Genomic DNA, 17536 nt, shown 5'->3' on the forward strand with positions numbered 1-17536 from the left:
TAACTAACTGATGCTTGTCCACAGCACATTTTCTATGCAAATGCAGAATTTTATTTTTTTAAAATTAACTACTTATATTTTGTGTTATGTTGTGAATTATAAAACTCCACCCAATGTGCACTCGGTTTTACCTCATCTCTAAGTTTGCTTTACTTGAGCTTTCTTCTTCTTCTCTGAATGCCAAACTGATTTCATTTTGTACTGTGCCATGAGGACCTATTATACTCCTTTCCTGTCACTGGGAAGGCCAGGGCATCACTGCAGGCTGTTATCTGAGCGCTGGGAGCTGCATCGTTCTGAAGTGTCAATCAGCTCATCGGAGCTCCCTAAGGAAGGTGCTACATGGCTGCATGGTAACAGTGGCGTAGCGTGGGTTGTCAGCAAGTAATTTGCGCCCCCTAACCCGTGGATTTTAGTAGGGGCAGAGAGCTGCGAGTGCAAGCGCCCTCCCAGATGTTGCGCCCGGTGCGGCCGGCCCCCCCTGCACACCCCACGCTACGCCACTGCATTTTAAACATTTTGGCAGGTGTCAATACCAGAAGCGCCATAGTACTTCAGATTACTCTGGCCCAGGCAAGTTATACGACTTGTAAACAGGCAATGGCCTGTGGCAGAAATGCAGGGAGGCACAGCCCAATGAAGTTAACACAGTTCCTATAAAATCTATCTAAGGAGGCTCTGTCCCTGACTCATTCAAATTCCTATTGAATTTTCTATTATTATTATTATTATTACATGGGAAACACAGTTTGTTCTGCACAGACGTTTTGTGCATTTTTAAAAGCTAAAAGAACATCCCTCTGCTGTAAATCTTTGAACACCTCCACCCCTCTGCCCATTTTTGAATTATTTAGCATCTCCTGTCAACTTATAAAGTTAATTAAGGCATGCGAAGCAAGAGGGTCGCTGGGAAGAAGACAACTGGAAACCACCCGACCTTCCTTTGTCCTTCTAGAAATGCTCTAAGTGGGCTGCATTGTAACTGACAGACTTCCTTAGTGGTACTGACAAGCCCCAACCAAACACTGGGTTCAAAGCAAACATGCCTTAATGTAAAGAGACGTGTGAGCACAGTGATGCAGGCCCAAATGTAGCACACAGCAAGTCCTATAAGAAGGGTCTCCTCGGGAAACATGAACACTCTCTCTACAAACTAACTAAAAAAGGTGACAAGGCTTGAACAAATGCAGCACTGTGGCCCTGTTACAGGACTGCTAAGCAGGAAAAAGAAAGAAAAGCAAACAGAAAGAAAGAAAGAAAGAAAGAAAGAAAGAAAGAAAGAATTTAAGAGTAGCTGGATCTTCAGAGAGATCAGTGGGTGAAAATTTTGCAACATGGAGATAAGCATTATCACTTGCTCCTGTCTGAAGATCAAGCTACAGTTAAAAGGGAGAGAAGCAGAGACTGGTGGAAAAAAAGAGGCAGCCTTATTCTCTAGCAAATAGATGATGCTTTATTGAGGCATGTGATTTTACAAGACAAACTGCCCTTTGGGTACAAGGAATAAGAAACTAGGAAAACTGGAAGACCTGGTGAGGGTCATCTAGTCCAACCCCCTGCAAAGGAGGGATCTCAACATGCCGTCCCCCATCCAATCTGAAACCATACTGGACCCTGCTTAGATTTGTGAATGTGCTAGCAGCTTTATTGCTGGACCACTATGAGCAGGATTAATGTTTGAAAAAGCAAGAAACAATAAGCCCTAGTAGAAAATTACCCATACCTCAAGAGTTGACCTCACTATACAAAATCAACCAAAAATGCAAACCTAGAGCAGCGCACAAAGCATTACTTAAAGGGCCTGGTTTTTTTAAAAAAAATATCCACAGCAATCAAAATTTTCAACATGTGCTTAAACACAACCAGAGAAGAAAGAGGTTTCTGTATGTTGTGAAGCTATTGAAAACACAGGATCCCTCCTAGAAAAAAGAAGGCAAACCTCTCGTTCCAATCATATTGGGATGGGGGTCAGCGATCATTCAGAACTTATCCTAGCAAAAAGAAGGCAAATATCTCATTTCAATTGTATTGGGGTGGAGGGATAATTCAGAACTTATTCTGTGGCACATAAAAGTCTTAATTCAGCATGGAAAAAAGCTAACTCTTATGGGGTTATTTGCTTCACAGGATATGAGCAGGAAGGAAGTGCTCAGCTTCTAAAAAAGAAAGTAGACAAAACATGCAATGGTATCTCTGTATGGCTGCATAAACAGCAATCGTAAATTGATTCTTGTTCTTTTCGTTACTGTGCATAATAAAAGGTGCTGGAGAGGAGTGTTTTGGACTTTGAAGTTTGCTTTGTGTTTCTGTTTAGAATAAGGTTTGCAATGTTGGGTGTTCACAGTATTTTGAATCCAGAAACTGTTTATCCCACTCAAAACACATTCATATCTTCTGTATTTCCCCTTTGATAGAACAAGTACCAGATGTGTGCAACTTCAGCCAAGATCAAGACTTGGCTGAGTCCATCATGTTTGTGATGCATGGGATACAACAGAAACCAACAAACAAATTCACCCAAAGCAACATCTGACTGCACTTTGGAATGATGTCCAGATCTTAAATGCTGGTTTGGCTTTAATAATGTTTTTGCTAAAAACATTTTTTGTTTAGGCAAGCCTATGAAGACATGTTTTAATCTGGTTGGTGTGTTTTTTTAATAGCTTATTGCTGATTTTAATTGTTTTTTGAATAGTCGTTTCAGTTGCTGGGAGCTACTGGCTCCGTGCAACATAAAATAGTATTGTTCACCTGCACAGAAATCTGAAGAGACTGAACACCTATTTAGCCTGTGGAGAGCATCTGTGCAAGGCTAAATAGAACAACCCCTCAACAAAAAAGTCAAACAACATTGTGGTTAGCGTCTACTACTATAGGCCACCACACCAAAGAGAGGATGTGGATCGTGTCTTCCTGCAACACATGTTTCAGAGAAGCAAGAATTAGAAGTCACAGAGAAATTCAGCTGCCCTGATGTTTGCTTGTTAGACAAACGCTAAGCATGGAATATCAAACACATTCCTGGCATGCACTGCAGAACAACACCCTCTTGCAGAAGCTGGAGGAAGGACTAAGGAGATTAGCTGCCCTCCATTTGATTGTAACCAGTAGTTTGGTCAGTGAGGTTAAATCAGGAAGAACCTTGAGGCGGTGGGGAGTGACCATTCAACACTGGAATTCTTATAGTTAGGAAAGCTAAAGGTTAGTACTGTATAGGCAAACATGTATAGTGGATTTCAGGAAGACTAGTTTTAAAAAGCTCAGATACTAAGTAAAATTCCATGGTTAGATATACTAATGGAGAAAGAAACTCAAGATGTAAGGCACAATCACAAACGTTTCCAATGAGAAAGAAAAATAGGACACATCTTTAAAAGGCCTGTGAGGAGGGCGAGGGGAAGCAGGTGGGATTGGATTTGTTTCTTTCGGCTACTTGTATGGATTGTTGCATATCATAGAGGCATGGATATTTCGCCTGTTTGTAAACATATCATTCTTGATTATCCATTGGGGAGTATAATGTTAATTTAGAAACCTAGCAAATACTCTGAGACTCAAGTATCAAGGTACGTACAGTGGTACCTCCGTTTATGGACTTAATTAGTTCCGGAGGTCCGTTCTTAGCCCAAAACCCTTCTTAACCTGAGGTGTGCTTTCGCTAATGGGGCCTCCTACCGCTGCCGGATGACTTCCACTCATCTCCCGGGGCAAAGTTTGCTACCTGGAACACCTACTTCTGGGTTAGCGGAGCTCATAACCCGAAGCGTTTGTAAGGAGGACAGTACGTAACCCGAGGTTCCACTGTAGTTAAAACTCCATTGCACATGTAAGAGATGACACGTCTCTTCTGAAGTTAAAAGACTCCAGACTTCCTTGAGCCTGTAACCTGAAGGGAGGAACATGTGATTGACAAGGGAGAATGTACATAAACTGGTAGATAGCTAGGAGGCTGGCAGTTCAAGGTATACAATAAGGAAAAAGCTTTGGAAGCCTGGCAGATAGGCAAAAGGGCTTCTATTTCACTATTGTTTGGTGAAGAGCAACTATAAATGTGCACAAAATGGATATGCTTTAATTTCTGTTTTTAAATCCTCAGTTTTCCATAGTACAAAGACTGTGGCCCAGGGATTGGGAACCTGGGGTCCCCCAGCTCTTGTGGGAATCCAGTTGCCATCAGTGCCAGCCAACAGGGCCAACAGTCAGGGGAGATGGAAGCTGAAGTTCAACAACATCTGGAGTTCGCCATTCCTACTGAAACCAATAACTTCATAAAACTGGAGCCAAGCTGAAGTGGTTAAGCATTCTTTAGATTCCTCCCTGTACATAAAACCTAGGTTTTAAAATTTCAGCAAACCTAAAAATCAAGACACTCTGGCACCCTCTAGCGTCCGGTTCTTAATTTTGCAGCATTAGACAGCAACAATGCAAGGCTTTCAAGGGCTGCTTCCAGCATTGCTTCTGTTTTACAAAGCCTGATACAAGTTTGAGAGCAGTTTCTGATGTTGTAACAAATGCTGATGGAAGTGTGATCAAGCACTACTTTGGTTTTTATGCTTTTTATGCACCATGGAAGATGCACCAACAATAACTGCCCTCCCGCCCAATCTCTTGAAGGACAGAACACATACGTACACCCCCAAAGTCAAGGTGTGCATGTTTTGTTTTCACAGAGAAGCAGCAGCCCAGCTCAGTCACACTTCTTGCTTTGGTGGCTGTTCCATTCCCCCAACTGGGCAATCACTGAAGTCACCCATCAGAAATCGTCTGTCAAGCTAAGCTCCCCAGTTTACACAGCTCAAATAATTTGGCAGTGTGACTCACATCTGTGCACTGGTTCTCAGTGCCCATTACTGTTAATGTGGTAACTATCAACATTTCTGACCATTATTAACATTATGAAGACAAATTCTATCTTCTTCCCTACACCCATTTTCAACACTCAAGTAGGGGGGTGTAAAATGATGTGAACCCGGATTGCTCTTGATTAGCATGGAGTGGCTCTGTAAGGGGTCAGAATGTGGAGGTAGTAACCAAATTATATAATATTGGTCTTTGGCTCTGGGTTGCATTTGCAAGCTAGTAGCAATTCCCTTTCAATCTGGTCATGATAACAAATTTGTAGCTTCAAGAACTAGCAGTGCCTGGGTGCTTGGTTTTTTAAAAGCTCCTGTCCCCATCTTTTTCCTATTGTGTTATCTTTCAGATGAAAAGCCTGCAGCTAGGATCCATCTTGGGTTTTTTTGCTTATTGATTTTATATATGTGAGCCATTCTGGGATTTGAGGCTGAAGAATGTAGAATTGCTTAAAATAAATACCCAATCAGGAACAGGCCATGCGATCAGACTCTCCTTCCCCTCTATTATGAAGCAGAGATTCCTCCACCAGGCTTAACCATGACTAACAACTAAATTGGCAGCAAGGGGAATTAGAGTTACTGAAGAAACTGAGGTTGTCTGATTAATTTAGGATCTGAAGCTAGCTCTAAAGTATGGTTTCAGGTCTTGTGTTAAGTAGAACCTAGGTTAGTCCTGCACACAGTTAATGTTGATTTTGACAGGGCGCTTGTCCCACCTGAGCATTATTTAGCTGTTAACCCAATCCCCAGAATAGTTCCCACCTGCACATTTTTAAATTCATGTATGAACAGCAACTTTGGTTTTTCCCATTTATACCAGTAGTTATCTCTTTTGTCTTTGTCCCTGCCTTCTAATTTGCTGATTCTGTTATGCAAGTTAAGTACTGACAGGGCATGATCACATATAGCTGCTCACGTTTTGTTTTGTTTTTAATTCCCCCTTAAGAAGTGTGCAAAAGCACAGTGTCGAGCAATTGTCATTTGCTTGTGCAGCTTTCTGGTTCTGTGGAAATGTGAGGGATAAAAGGAAAAGTATATATAAAGTACTGTATATTAAAAGGCCAAGCACCTGGCACATCCTTGCTGCCATGCTGGAAAAGAAAGGAATTGTAAATTCTCAGCACACTCTTTTCAGAATGGTGCCCAATATATCTAGTGTAGAAAGTTTTCTTCTTTTTCTTTGGCGATCATTTGTAGCCGAGTAAAATTGTCTTCCATGAACATGGTCTTAGCAGTGAGTCCGTAAGTGACTGTGGAGGCCAATTCTGGATCCACACGTCCTTCCACAGTGGGTACATTGGTTTCCGGGTGAGAGTTGATCATGGATGAGGGTTTGCCAAACATGCCTTTCTCTTAGCACGTTTCTCCCTTTCATCCTAATTTGAGTTTGAGTGTCTTCAAAGTCCATGACACCTTTGGTAAAGGCTGTTCTCCAACTGGAGCACTCGCAAGCCAGTGTTTCCCTGTTGTCGGTGTTTATACTACATTTTTTAAGATTTGCTTTGAGACAGTCTTTAAACCTCTTTTGTTGACCACCAGCATTACACCAGCATGAACAACATTACCAGTCCAATGAAGTTGATGTTGAAGAATCATTGCTTCGACACTGGTGATCTTTGCTTCTTCCAGTACAATGGCATTAGTTCACCTGTCTTTCCAAGTGATATGTAAAATGTTTCGGAGACACCCTTGATGGAATCTTTCAAGGAGCTGAAGATGGCATTTATAAGTGGTCCATGTTTCATAAGTATACAGTAAGGTTGGTCGTACAGTAGCTTTATAAACAAGCATTTTGGTTTCCCTGCAAATGTCCCGGTCTTCAAACACTCTGCACTTTAATCGGGAGAAAGCTGCACTCATAGAGCTCAGGTGATTCTAGATTTCAGCATGAATGTCAGCCCTTGTGGAAAGATAACTGCCCATGTAGGAGAAGTGATTGACACTTTCCAACATTACACCATTGAGTTCAATTTGTGGTGCTGTAGAGGGGTAGTTTTGTGCTTGTTGGTACAACACTTTGGTTTTTGGGATGTTGAATGAAAGGCCAAGCTTTTTGAAAGCTTCTGCAAAGATATTTAGGATGGTTTGGAGGTCATTCTCTGAGTGTGCACACACTACGTTGTCATCAGCATACTGAAGCTCTATGATGGATGTTATGGTAACCTTACTCGTTGCTTTCAGCCTGCTCAGATTGAAGAGCTTTCCATCTGTTCGATATATGATTTCTACCCCGGTGGGATCAAGGCAATGAAAATAATAGAGTTGGGGTGATAATAAAACCCTGTTTAACACCTGATCCTACTGTGAATGGTTCACTTTGAGAGCCATTGTCGTCTGCGATTGTTGCAATGATATTATCACAGAGGAGCCATAGGGTGTTCACAAATATATCTGGGCAGCCAATTTTCAGAAGCATTATGGGCATTATGATTTACAGTGTCAAAGGCCTTGGTCAGATTGGTGCCCAATATATCTAGTGCAGAATTTTTTAATGTGGTTTGCTTGTGCAGTTATCTGGATTAGTGCAAATCTGAGTGATCAAGAGGGAGGACCCAGAAAATAGTTATTAGTACAGCTGGAAAAGAAATGACAGCATAGAGGAAGTAGTGGGCCCAGAAAGGGGAGGAAGAGAAAGCGACAATGGATCCACCCACTCCAAAGCACCAAGTTTTGGAGCCCAATTTCCCCCCCCCCTCATCCAATTATCTCCATATAGAGTAAACTCAAATTTACTGGAGAGGGACAAACATGGGAGATTGGTACTGTTTGAGGTCAATGTCTTGTGGACTATGCAAATTAAATGGGAATGCAAACAGCTGCAAACATACAGTAAACTCCGGGGGATACAGGCCCTAAATAGCTAACCATGCTTAATCCTGTCAGAGGAAATTTATAACTCCAAAAATATTGCTTAGAAACATTAACTTGTTCTCTCTCGCTCAAATCGTCTAACAATGACTGTGCAACTGATAGCATTATGTTTGTGTTTTCTAGTGAAACGTTCACCATGACCATATATTTTTGTCTTTGTTCCCGCAACTTGGGAAAGGGACTCACCCATCAATTCTGAAGGCCAATTTAAAATGTTTAAAAGTCACAGTGGAAGATTTGTGTCACATACACACAATCCAGTTAAAGTACTTCGTTACCACTTTCCCAGTCATGACTTCTGCCAAGGAATCCTGGGAACTGTAGTCTGGAGTCTCCTAACAACTCTCAGCACTTTGAGGAACCACTACAGTTCCGAGTATCTGTTGGATAAAAGCCATGACTATGACAGTGGAATCCAAGTGCTTTAACTGGATTGTGTGGGTATGCTGTTATGCTTTGCTAGGCTCCTTATACCTCTGGATGAATGACGGATATTTGTCAGATTCAGGTTTTCAAACTGCGTCATTTTAAAAGTGTCCTTCCATTAAAAAGGTGATTGTGCAGCAAAGTTTGATTTTCATTTTTTGGAGAGATCACCAAACCCACCTGTCACTCTTTAGTCTAATGTCTATAATTTATGGGAGAACCTCTAAACAGCAGAAAGGAGTTACATGAAAAAAGCAAACTTTTGCTTTCAAATTTTATTGAAGGTACCATCTTGAAGTGAAATGTTAAGCTGCAAAAATAGTGAATGTGTGTTTTCCAGCTTTGGTATGTGCTGCTGGCTTTGGTTTTCATCAATAAAATACAGCCAGGTTTTCAGGACAGAACACAGTCTTCTCTGATCACCGCTTGCTGAGTTCCTGTGACGCTAAGATGGCTGCCATCCTTCAGTTATCACAGTACTGTACCTTTTGTATAGACAGCATCAGCACAGTGATAACTGAGCCAGGGCAGCCTGTCAGTCATTGCCTACCCATGTTCTTGGGATGACTGGACTTCCATTTACCAGATGCAGATGGCTCCAAGACTCAAAAGCTTTACTTCTCCTCAGCTGCATGTGCAGAAAGATGAAGGTCACAGGGGGCACTGATGCTCGACTCTCGTCACTGCTGAATCTGATGCACACATAATAAATATACAGGAAAATTTGCTTGGAAGCTTATTCAGTAATTGAGCAACCATGCTGCAGGCACTCTAGTTAATTGTTCATGGTATGACTAGATGTATTTTTATACAAACTGCTCAGAGAACAACAACAAAAATCACTGGTACAGCATTTATTGACAAAATGGTGGCCGAGTCATTCCAGAGAGACTGGCATCATGCTCAAAAGACTCCTATTTGTGCAAAAGAACAACACTGTGGTTGAAAAGCCGTTCACACAGGGGGGGGAAACATGGCATGGCTTGTCTTTCACAGCTCTGCTGAAACCAACTGAAATGTTGAGTCAGGATTCAGTGATGCGTAGTTATTAGACTGGCACTCCTACTAGGCCTTATTATGTCACTTTCCTCAGGAAACGTTTCACATGAAATCATGTTTTACACAATACCTATTTTTAAAAGCAGTTTTCAGACTTGGGATGGGGAGATCCTGAAAGAAGAAACATCACCCAATGAACCTCAGTTTGTTTGCTCCGTCACCAGCATGTACTTTCCAGAAACTCCTGAAGATATTTTTGTTTCAACAAGCTTTTTCCAGCTAAATGAAAGGGTCTCTGCCTTAGATGTTCATTTTGTATTGTTTTTCACCTATCTTCAGTAGTTGTTTTGTACTGTTTTTATGCTACTCATGTAACTGGGAATCCCATTCAACTCCATTAGACTTGCTTCTGCATAAACATGCCTAGGTTTGTGCCATTGGACCATTACTAATAGAACAGGTAGAATAGCAATGGTGTTGCAACTGCAATTTATCAGGCTTCTGTCTTGGGTGCTTGCTTATATTGGTTATATCTAGCTGTTGTTGTTTTTGTATTTTTTACACCTGCTTTTAATGGTTTTTATGGTATGGTTGTAAATCAGCTTTGGACCTATGTGAAAGGTAAATCAAGAACTAATTAAAAAACACCACCACCACCAAGACCACCAGAGCTGTTATGTCTTGTTTTGACTACAAATCTAATCTAGGTCTCAGAGTTTTAAAATCTAAGCAGATGACTAACTGTGTGGGGGGCAGGGGGGAGGTCCAAATTGTTTTGTCCACAATACATTTAAACTTCTAGGTGCCGAATAAAGAAGGAAGAGTGCAGAATTGCTGTCAGCAAACATTAAAGATCCTCTGGGTTTGCAGTGCCTGGTTTGAGGGTGGAGGGGTGGGAGGCTGCAGGGAAGATGCCCTCAGTTGGCCTACCTCTCCCTCCTTGCCTTTCTTCCTCCTATTTCTTCTTATAGCTGCCTGCTCTCTCCAAGAAGAAAGTAAGTAGGTAAGATAGAGAGAAGGGAGGCCTGTCAGCTGCTTCTGCCCATCTTCTTACTATCATCACCTGCTTGCTCATCACTTCTGATCCAAAGGACATGTGAGCAGCAGTGCTTAGATGTTATGGCATGACTGGACCCCTAGATTGTGAGCCACTGGAGGTACCCAGTCACATCAACTTCTGACACCCGTCCCAGAAGGTAAAATCATTGTTAATTTACATTACTTATAAGTACCGTATTTTTCGCCCCATAGGACGCACCGGCCCATAGGACGCACCTAGTTTTTTTTTGGGGGGGGGGGAATTATTTCCTTCCCAGGTGCGGGGCTGGGGCGGAGGAAGCCCGAAGCTTGGGGCGTGCTGAGCTCAGCGCGCCCCAAGCTTCTGGGTCCTGGCAAGCTCTCCACTAGCCGTGGGAGAGCCGCACAAAGTCACGCGGCTCTCCCACGGCTAGCGGAGCGCTGTGCAAAGCCCGAAGCTTGGGGCGTGCTGAGCTCAGTGCGCCCCAAGCTTCTGGGTGCAGGCAAGCTCTCCGCTAGTCGTGGGAGAGCTGCGTCTCCCACGGCTAGCGGGTAGCTTCCTGAAGCCTGGAAAGCGAGAGGGGTTGGTGCGCACCGACCCCCCTCACTCTCCAGGCTTCAGCGAAAGCCTGCATTCGCCCCATAGGACGCACACACATTTCCCCTTCATTTTTGGAGGGGGAAAAGTGTGTCCTATAGGGCGAAAAATACGGTACTCCATGCCAACAACAACATTCTCTGAGCAGCTCAGGAAATAAAACATTCTTTAAAAACCATTCAGCAATACATTTAAAAAAACCACTAAAATAAAAGAAGATATACCATACAACACCTGTAAATTGCTGTTTGCATACCATTTGCTATTCTATGTGTTTTATTCATCATAGCCCAACAGCACAATCCAAGGCAAGTCTACACAGAGGCAAGTCTTATGGAGCTCAATGGGACTTCCTCCCGGGTCTGTGAGTGTAGGATTGTAGTCTTAGGTTAAATAGGGCTTTTGTGACTACCTACTGTAGCATTCATAACTGTTGTGGCACAAAAAAGGAATTTCCAGGACCCAGGGCTCATCTGTGAGCACATCTTTCCAAAAACAATGCAGCAAAACTCTCGGGAACTGATCCCAACAGAACTCTTGTCTCTAGTAGTGTTACTCCCTAATGGAAAGTCAGTGCCATCCAGTGGCTGGTGTGTTGCATTTGTTATGAAACCTGCCAGTTCAAATTTCAGAAGAGAGATCAGAGATGGGGTGACTACTCTAGCCCAGTGGCTAAGAGACTGTTAATGCAATAGGCAGCCTCAGGCAAACTGCAACCCCCCTTCCAGTAACAGGGGGATAAGAATGTGATCTACATTACAGGTCTACCAGAACAGTTACTGAGATGAGGTATGGTAAAGCACTCAGAATATGAAAAAGGTACTACAGAAGTGCTAAATATTACTAGCAAGTCTTCAGAGCCATGCTTTGTCACGAGGCCCAAGTTCCTGAATAATAAAATACAAAATGCTGAGAAAATATATTGGGCACTGCAGCACACTTTCAATCTGAAAAATAGGTACTGCAAACTTTGCATTAGTGAGGAGTGGGAACCTGGGTATGTGAACTCTGAAATAGCAAGGAGCCCTCAATGAAATTTCCTTGTGATAAAGATATACGAGACCTATTGCTGAAAGGCCAGCCATCCTTATGTTAGCCAAATGACGAATGATTAAATGAACCTAGCAGCACTGTGGCCATTTAAACAGGTGGAAGCAGAAAATCACTGTGTTTCAAATGCTCATGTTACATCAAAAAAACACATATTACAACTGATGTTTCATTATACAAGCAGGGTATAAGGACTTTGTTTCACAAAGCATTTCAAAATGTTTCATCCCAATTCAGGACCTGCCCAATTCAGGCAGCCCATCTCTAATTAGGCAGGGTGATTTTGGGCAGCATTAATATGCATATACATCAATTGCATCCACACACAAACATATAAACTATATTGCTTATATTCACCCCCCCCCCACTTCCTTCCTTCTGCTGTCTCCACCTCTATATTTAGATTTGTAAGCTTGTTGGGGCAGGGAACTATGTATTGCTTATAAAGGTAAAGGGACCCCTGACCATTAGGTCCACTCTTGGGTTGCAGCGCTCAGCATCACTCTTGTACACACTTGAGTTAATTAGTAAAGGTAAAGGGACCCCTGACCATTAGGTCCAGTCGTGACCAACTCTGGGGTTGCGGCGCTCATCTTGCTTTATTGGCCGAGGGAGCTGGCATACAACTTCTGGGTCATGTGGCCAGCATGACTAAGCCGCTTCTGACGAACCAGAGCAGCGCACGGAAACGCCGTTTACCTTCCCGCTGGAGCGGTACCTATTTATCTACTTGCACTTTCACATGCTTTTGAACTGCTAAGTTGGCAGGAGCAGGGACTGAGCAACGGGAGCTCACCCCGTTGCGGGGATTCGAACCTCCGACCTTCTTATCGGCAAGTCCTAGGCTCTGTGGTTTAACCCACAGCGCCACCTGTGTCCCTGTATTGCTTATAGTTCTCTGTTAAATATCATGTTCACTGATAGTTCTGAATAAACAGAAAGCAAACAAGCTGTCTTTTAAAAAAATTGTAAAGAGGGAAGCCTAGTTTGATTTTTTGCTCAGGTAAGCTTAACTTTACCTTATTTACTAATGTGCCTTAAACCACTCCTCCAGCCCCATGGAACAGAAGATTTCAACAAAGGGTTCCTGCTACATTTGGTGCTGCACCCCAGTTTGGACTTTTGTAGTCAAAATTGAGCCTCAGTGCCCTCTGGTTATTCCAAGGAGCTCTGGGACATAACCTTTTACTGCACTCTTAAGGGTCTTAACAAACATAGCAAGAAACCAGAGCAAGTCCTGCCTCTGCTAGAAACAGTAGTGAGCTCAATTACTGGAATGCAAGTAGAATAAAAAAGGCAACCTGCAGAAAGATGTCTACATTTTCCATATGAAGACAAAAGCTAATGAAAAATTACATAAGAAGATGGCTTATATAAGTCTGGTGATTTAGGATGCCACTCAAATCAATGGCTGCTTAGCCATTAACTTCAGCGAGACGTGAACTGTAACCTCAGGCTACGATGTTCCTTGACATTTAGATCCAAAATACAAAATGTTAAATCAGTACTTCTAGAAAAGAAAGAAACAGAACTGCACATAAATAAATAAATCTGCATCTAAGTTCCCAAACTAACTATGTATGTATATGCCAATGAATGTTTCCATATTACAAGATGGGAATCATAAAGCCATCAAGCAATTGCACAGAGAAATTGCTAGGCTGAATTAGTATTAGAATAAATCTTGCATACTTTGTTAAACACAAGAGGGCAATAAAGAGACAGAAAAACTTCTTGGAAAAATACTTTTAACGTCTTAAAAATAAATCCCAAGCAAATGTTACATAACAGCAGACAGATATTTACACAACGGGATATGAAGCCCCAGCCATCCGATCTTGGTTAGTTGGAACCTGGAATGATTCGACAAACCTATTTACCCAAATTTTCTGGGTATCTCCCACAAACCCCTGTGCCAGTATAAAAGAAAAGAGGCATGTAACATAATAGCCCCAGATCCAGAGATCATACTGTGTATAAGCAGCTGTGCATAAGCTGCAAGATGTAAGATGTGAGGATTTCCTGCACTCACCACAAAACAGATGAGCAAGATATTCAGTTCAGATAGTGATCACCTGTTGGGGAAGGAGACACTGCCTCGAGTCAGTCTCCCAACCCCCCAGGTCAGCACTGTATGCACACTTTCAGGTGTTGGGTGTGGGCTTTCCCCCTTGTGTTTGTGCTGGCCAGCAGCCGTAAGAGCAGTTCACACACAGATGGCTGTTTCCAAGTACAGACTTGGCACTCACACTTATCCAGACCTCTTAATACAAACCTGTCATTTTCAGATACGATGGTGCCAGATGTTGGAGAAGCTGAATAACAGGGTTGAAAGAGGCATTCTTACTTGAGACCTACAGCAAGAAAAGCAAAATAACATATTGCCTTGGGGTTTTTTGGGGAGAGGAGAAAGGTTGGAGGCAGTATTTGAATGAGTCCTCATTACGGTATAATTCACAAACTCTGCTAATCTAATTCCCCAAGTGAAGAAATAACAGACTCTGAACAGAGCTAGGCAACCGACTTCAACTTCCTTACCCATCTTCACATGCCCATCATCTAGTAAGTATAAGTACTTCCCACATATAAAGTATATGTTGTGACTGAACCATAAAGTGAGTTTGCTACTACTCCCAATCTTCTTATTCCAAACAAGCACAATGCAACTAACATAAGAAAGTGAATGTCTTGAATCTTGCCATTTAATGCCTATTGGATTGGAATGTGAAACCTTATTTTCCATTTCACTTTTCTTTTATGACCACTGAGGTGCAGCTAGCTCTCCAGAATGAACTAAACAATAGGAACTGCCAATGGTAAAGAGGCTAAACCAAAACAGCACCCAGTCTCTCCAGAAAATACCTATACATGAAAATACTGTAATAAAAATAGGCGGTGGTTTGGATCAAGAGGAAGCAGGAAAACTGAGAATTAGCAAAAGTCACCCCTTTTCATGCTGCACAAAAAAGTGCAATTTCTTTAAATATACATATGCTCCTGAGCTCCTTGGAGAAAGAGCTATAGTTCTGGGTCATGCCTCAAGCGGTAGAGCACATGCTATGCAGTCAGACTCATGGAATTGTAGAGTTGGAAGGGACCCAGAGGATCATGTAGTCCAACCCCTTGCAATGCAGGAATACACAGCCTGTTTATAAGGATGGTGTAAACTATATGTTATACCACTGAGCTATAGCACACTGCACTGTTCCAACAATATTTTTTTTAATTATATAATCTGTAATGACTTGTTGCTAAATGTATTTTCCCCTTTCCCCATAGCACCATATGCTTCATTAACAGCCTCCACACTACCCAGCATTTACATCTACAAGAAGGAAATGTATCACAATCATGTTTAGCAAGAATTAATATTTTAATCAAGGGAGATATTAAGTACAATCCACTGGGAAACTTGTATGCAAGGCCTACCTATTGAAATCAGGGCCACATTTCAATGCGGTTTGGGCAGGAAAGGTTCCCAGCAGACAATGCTGTATGAAATTATGATAAGAGCAGAGCTCCGAGTGCTCTGGGCGCTACTAAGAAGAAAATCTATATTTTTGAAACAAATGAATTACTAACAGAAGGAAAAGGTAGACACAGCAACAGAAAAGCCATAGTTCTGAAACTGTCATTAAAATCAATCAATTTCCCAATAAGTTTAATGAGCAAGACTTCTGCCCTATATTTTATTTTTTGAGTTCTCTTTCCTTGCATATTTTAAAGCATCAGGCTCCAACCTTTTTTGAGTCAGGGCCCATATTTAATCCCAACCTTCAACACTGGGTAAACTTACTATTATCCATCTAAATGGCTCCATCTTTTTAGATCTTCCTTTCTCTCACTTGCTTCCTTTCTCACCCTGTCTGTCTGTCTTTTTTATTTCCTCTAGCAAGTGGTGGCTGCTAGAGGAACAGACCTTAGGTGAGGCTCCAGGTTACATCCTACCAAATGAAAACCTATATGGCGTAGGCAAGTCCTATGCAGGTTCCCCAGCCATAGGCTTAAATGGCTGTTGTCTGTGGCTTAAGAAAAACTGAACATTGATGGTCCACAAGAATCACACAAACGACATAAACAAAATCTCAGCTCGGCCATCAGTCATCAAAAGGCTTCTGGCTGCCTTTCTTTGGTCCATTCTTCTCCTTTCCCTTCTACCACACCTTTCTTTATAGACAGCTGTTATTTGAGAGTCTACATATGACAAGAGAATTCTCACTCACCCTGAAAGGCAACTTCTGCTGTCAGAGCACCAAACAAATGAATAATTCAACACATAAGTCTCCAAAATGCCTTATTAGTTATGCATTAGCTATTATTCACAGGCATGTAATCCTGTCTTTCTTTCTTTTCCCTGGAAGCCTCATGGACCAAACAACCTTCTCCAAAAAATCCTCAGATATGAACTCCCAAACCTGTGCTCTTGTATAAGAACAATGGAAGATATCAGGTTAACATTATGGCAGCATTGATCCTATGTCTCCTAAGGCAAAGGCTGCAATCCCACTTACCTGGGAGTAAGCCTCACTGAATTCAGTAGTGTTACCTCCGAGCAGACCTGGTTAGAATTGTGAGGTTAGTATCTTCATCTCTTCCCATTATCAAGTAAAATGGAGATAAATTTTGAAGTTTAGATTTCAATCACTTCCAAAGTCCTTATTAGCACTCAAAAATAAAGGGAAGAGAAGAGCTAGCTGTTATTTCTAGAATGTCTCTGCCATATTCAGGTGTGCTGTAGATCAGTGGTAGAACACCTGTTTTAGTATGTAGAAGGTTTTAGGTTCAATCCCTGGCATCTCCAGGTGCGGCTGGGAAGGACTTCTGTCTGAAACTCTGGAAAGCTGCTGCCAGTCAGTGTAGGCAATACTTAGCTAAATGGACCTATGGTCTGACTCAGTAGAAATACAGCAGCTTCCTATATTCCTATCAAAATTCACGGATGCTGCAGTCATGGAACCAAGGCCATAGACCTGGACCTTTGTCACTTATTGGCCAAAGAGAGCAAACATCCCTATATTTTGTTAAAATATAACCTCAGTCAGTCACCAAGAAGCAAATGGTTTATCCAAGCATTCTGACGGAGTGGCCATTCTGTTTGTTCATATATAAACTTAGCCCTAGAAAATCCCTGGGTTTGCCAAGTAGAGTTAAATGATCTTATCTCCCCTATAAAGCAAAAAACTAGGATCCAACTGCAGGTGAGACTGGGGGTTGGTAGTATCTCCACCTCTTCTCCTTATCAACTTATGTTTTTGGTGCTCTGCTGAAGCCCTCCTACTGATATTTCCTTGATCAGAGGAATAGCACTCAGCAGCAAGAGACAGGGCATTTTCAGTGGTGGCACCCCAGCTATTGAACATCTTCCTTAGAGAAGCTTGCCTAGCACCGACTTTACAATAATGTTGGGACTAGGCAACAATGTATTTTATTACCCAGCTGTTTCAATCTGCTGGAAGCCAATTTTTTAAGTGTTTTATTCAGTTTTATTTTTCTTAAAATTATTTATTGCACACAGTTCAGAAATGAAATAAAAGATGTCTGGCAGCATGAAAATGTTTCAGGTAACACAAGCAGAAGGGACCTAGGGAAGGAACTTCAAGTCCAACCTCTTGCTCAAGGTGGGATCCTGGCAGGATAAGCTGCCCAGTCTCTGCTTAAACATGAGCGCCTGCTGCTTCCCAGGGTCAGCCTGTTCCACTGTGTCAAATATCTCCTACTA

The 17536-nt window shown here is 42.1% G+C and overlaps 1 long non-coding RNA gene across 1 annotated transcript in view; it reads right to left on the minus strand.

The window, feature by feature from the left end:
- LOC310680980 overlaps nt 1-17536 on the minus strand; it is a 128701-nt gene that overhangs the window by 13609 nt on the left and 97556 nt on the right. Inside the window, exons 5-7 of the long non-coding RNA XR_014513035.1 lie at nt 14093-14171; nt 8737-8845; nt 3729-3886 (exon numbers count right to left, since the gene is read on the minus strand). This is a non-coding gene — a long non-coding RNA (uncharacterized lncRNA). The remainder of the gene's footprint in view (nt 1-3728; nt 3887-8736; nt 8846-14092; nt 14172-17536) is intronic.

This window comes from Podarcis tiliguerta, assembly GCF_965153285.1.
Source record: "Podarcis tiliguerta genome assembly, chromosome: 6".
NCBI classification, from domain to species: domain Eukaryota; kingdom Metazoa; phylum Chordata; class Lepidosauria; order Squamata; family Lacertidae; genus Podarcis; species Podarcis tiliguerta.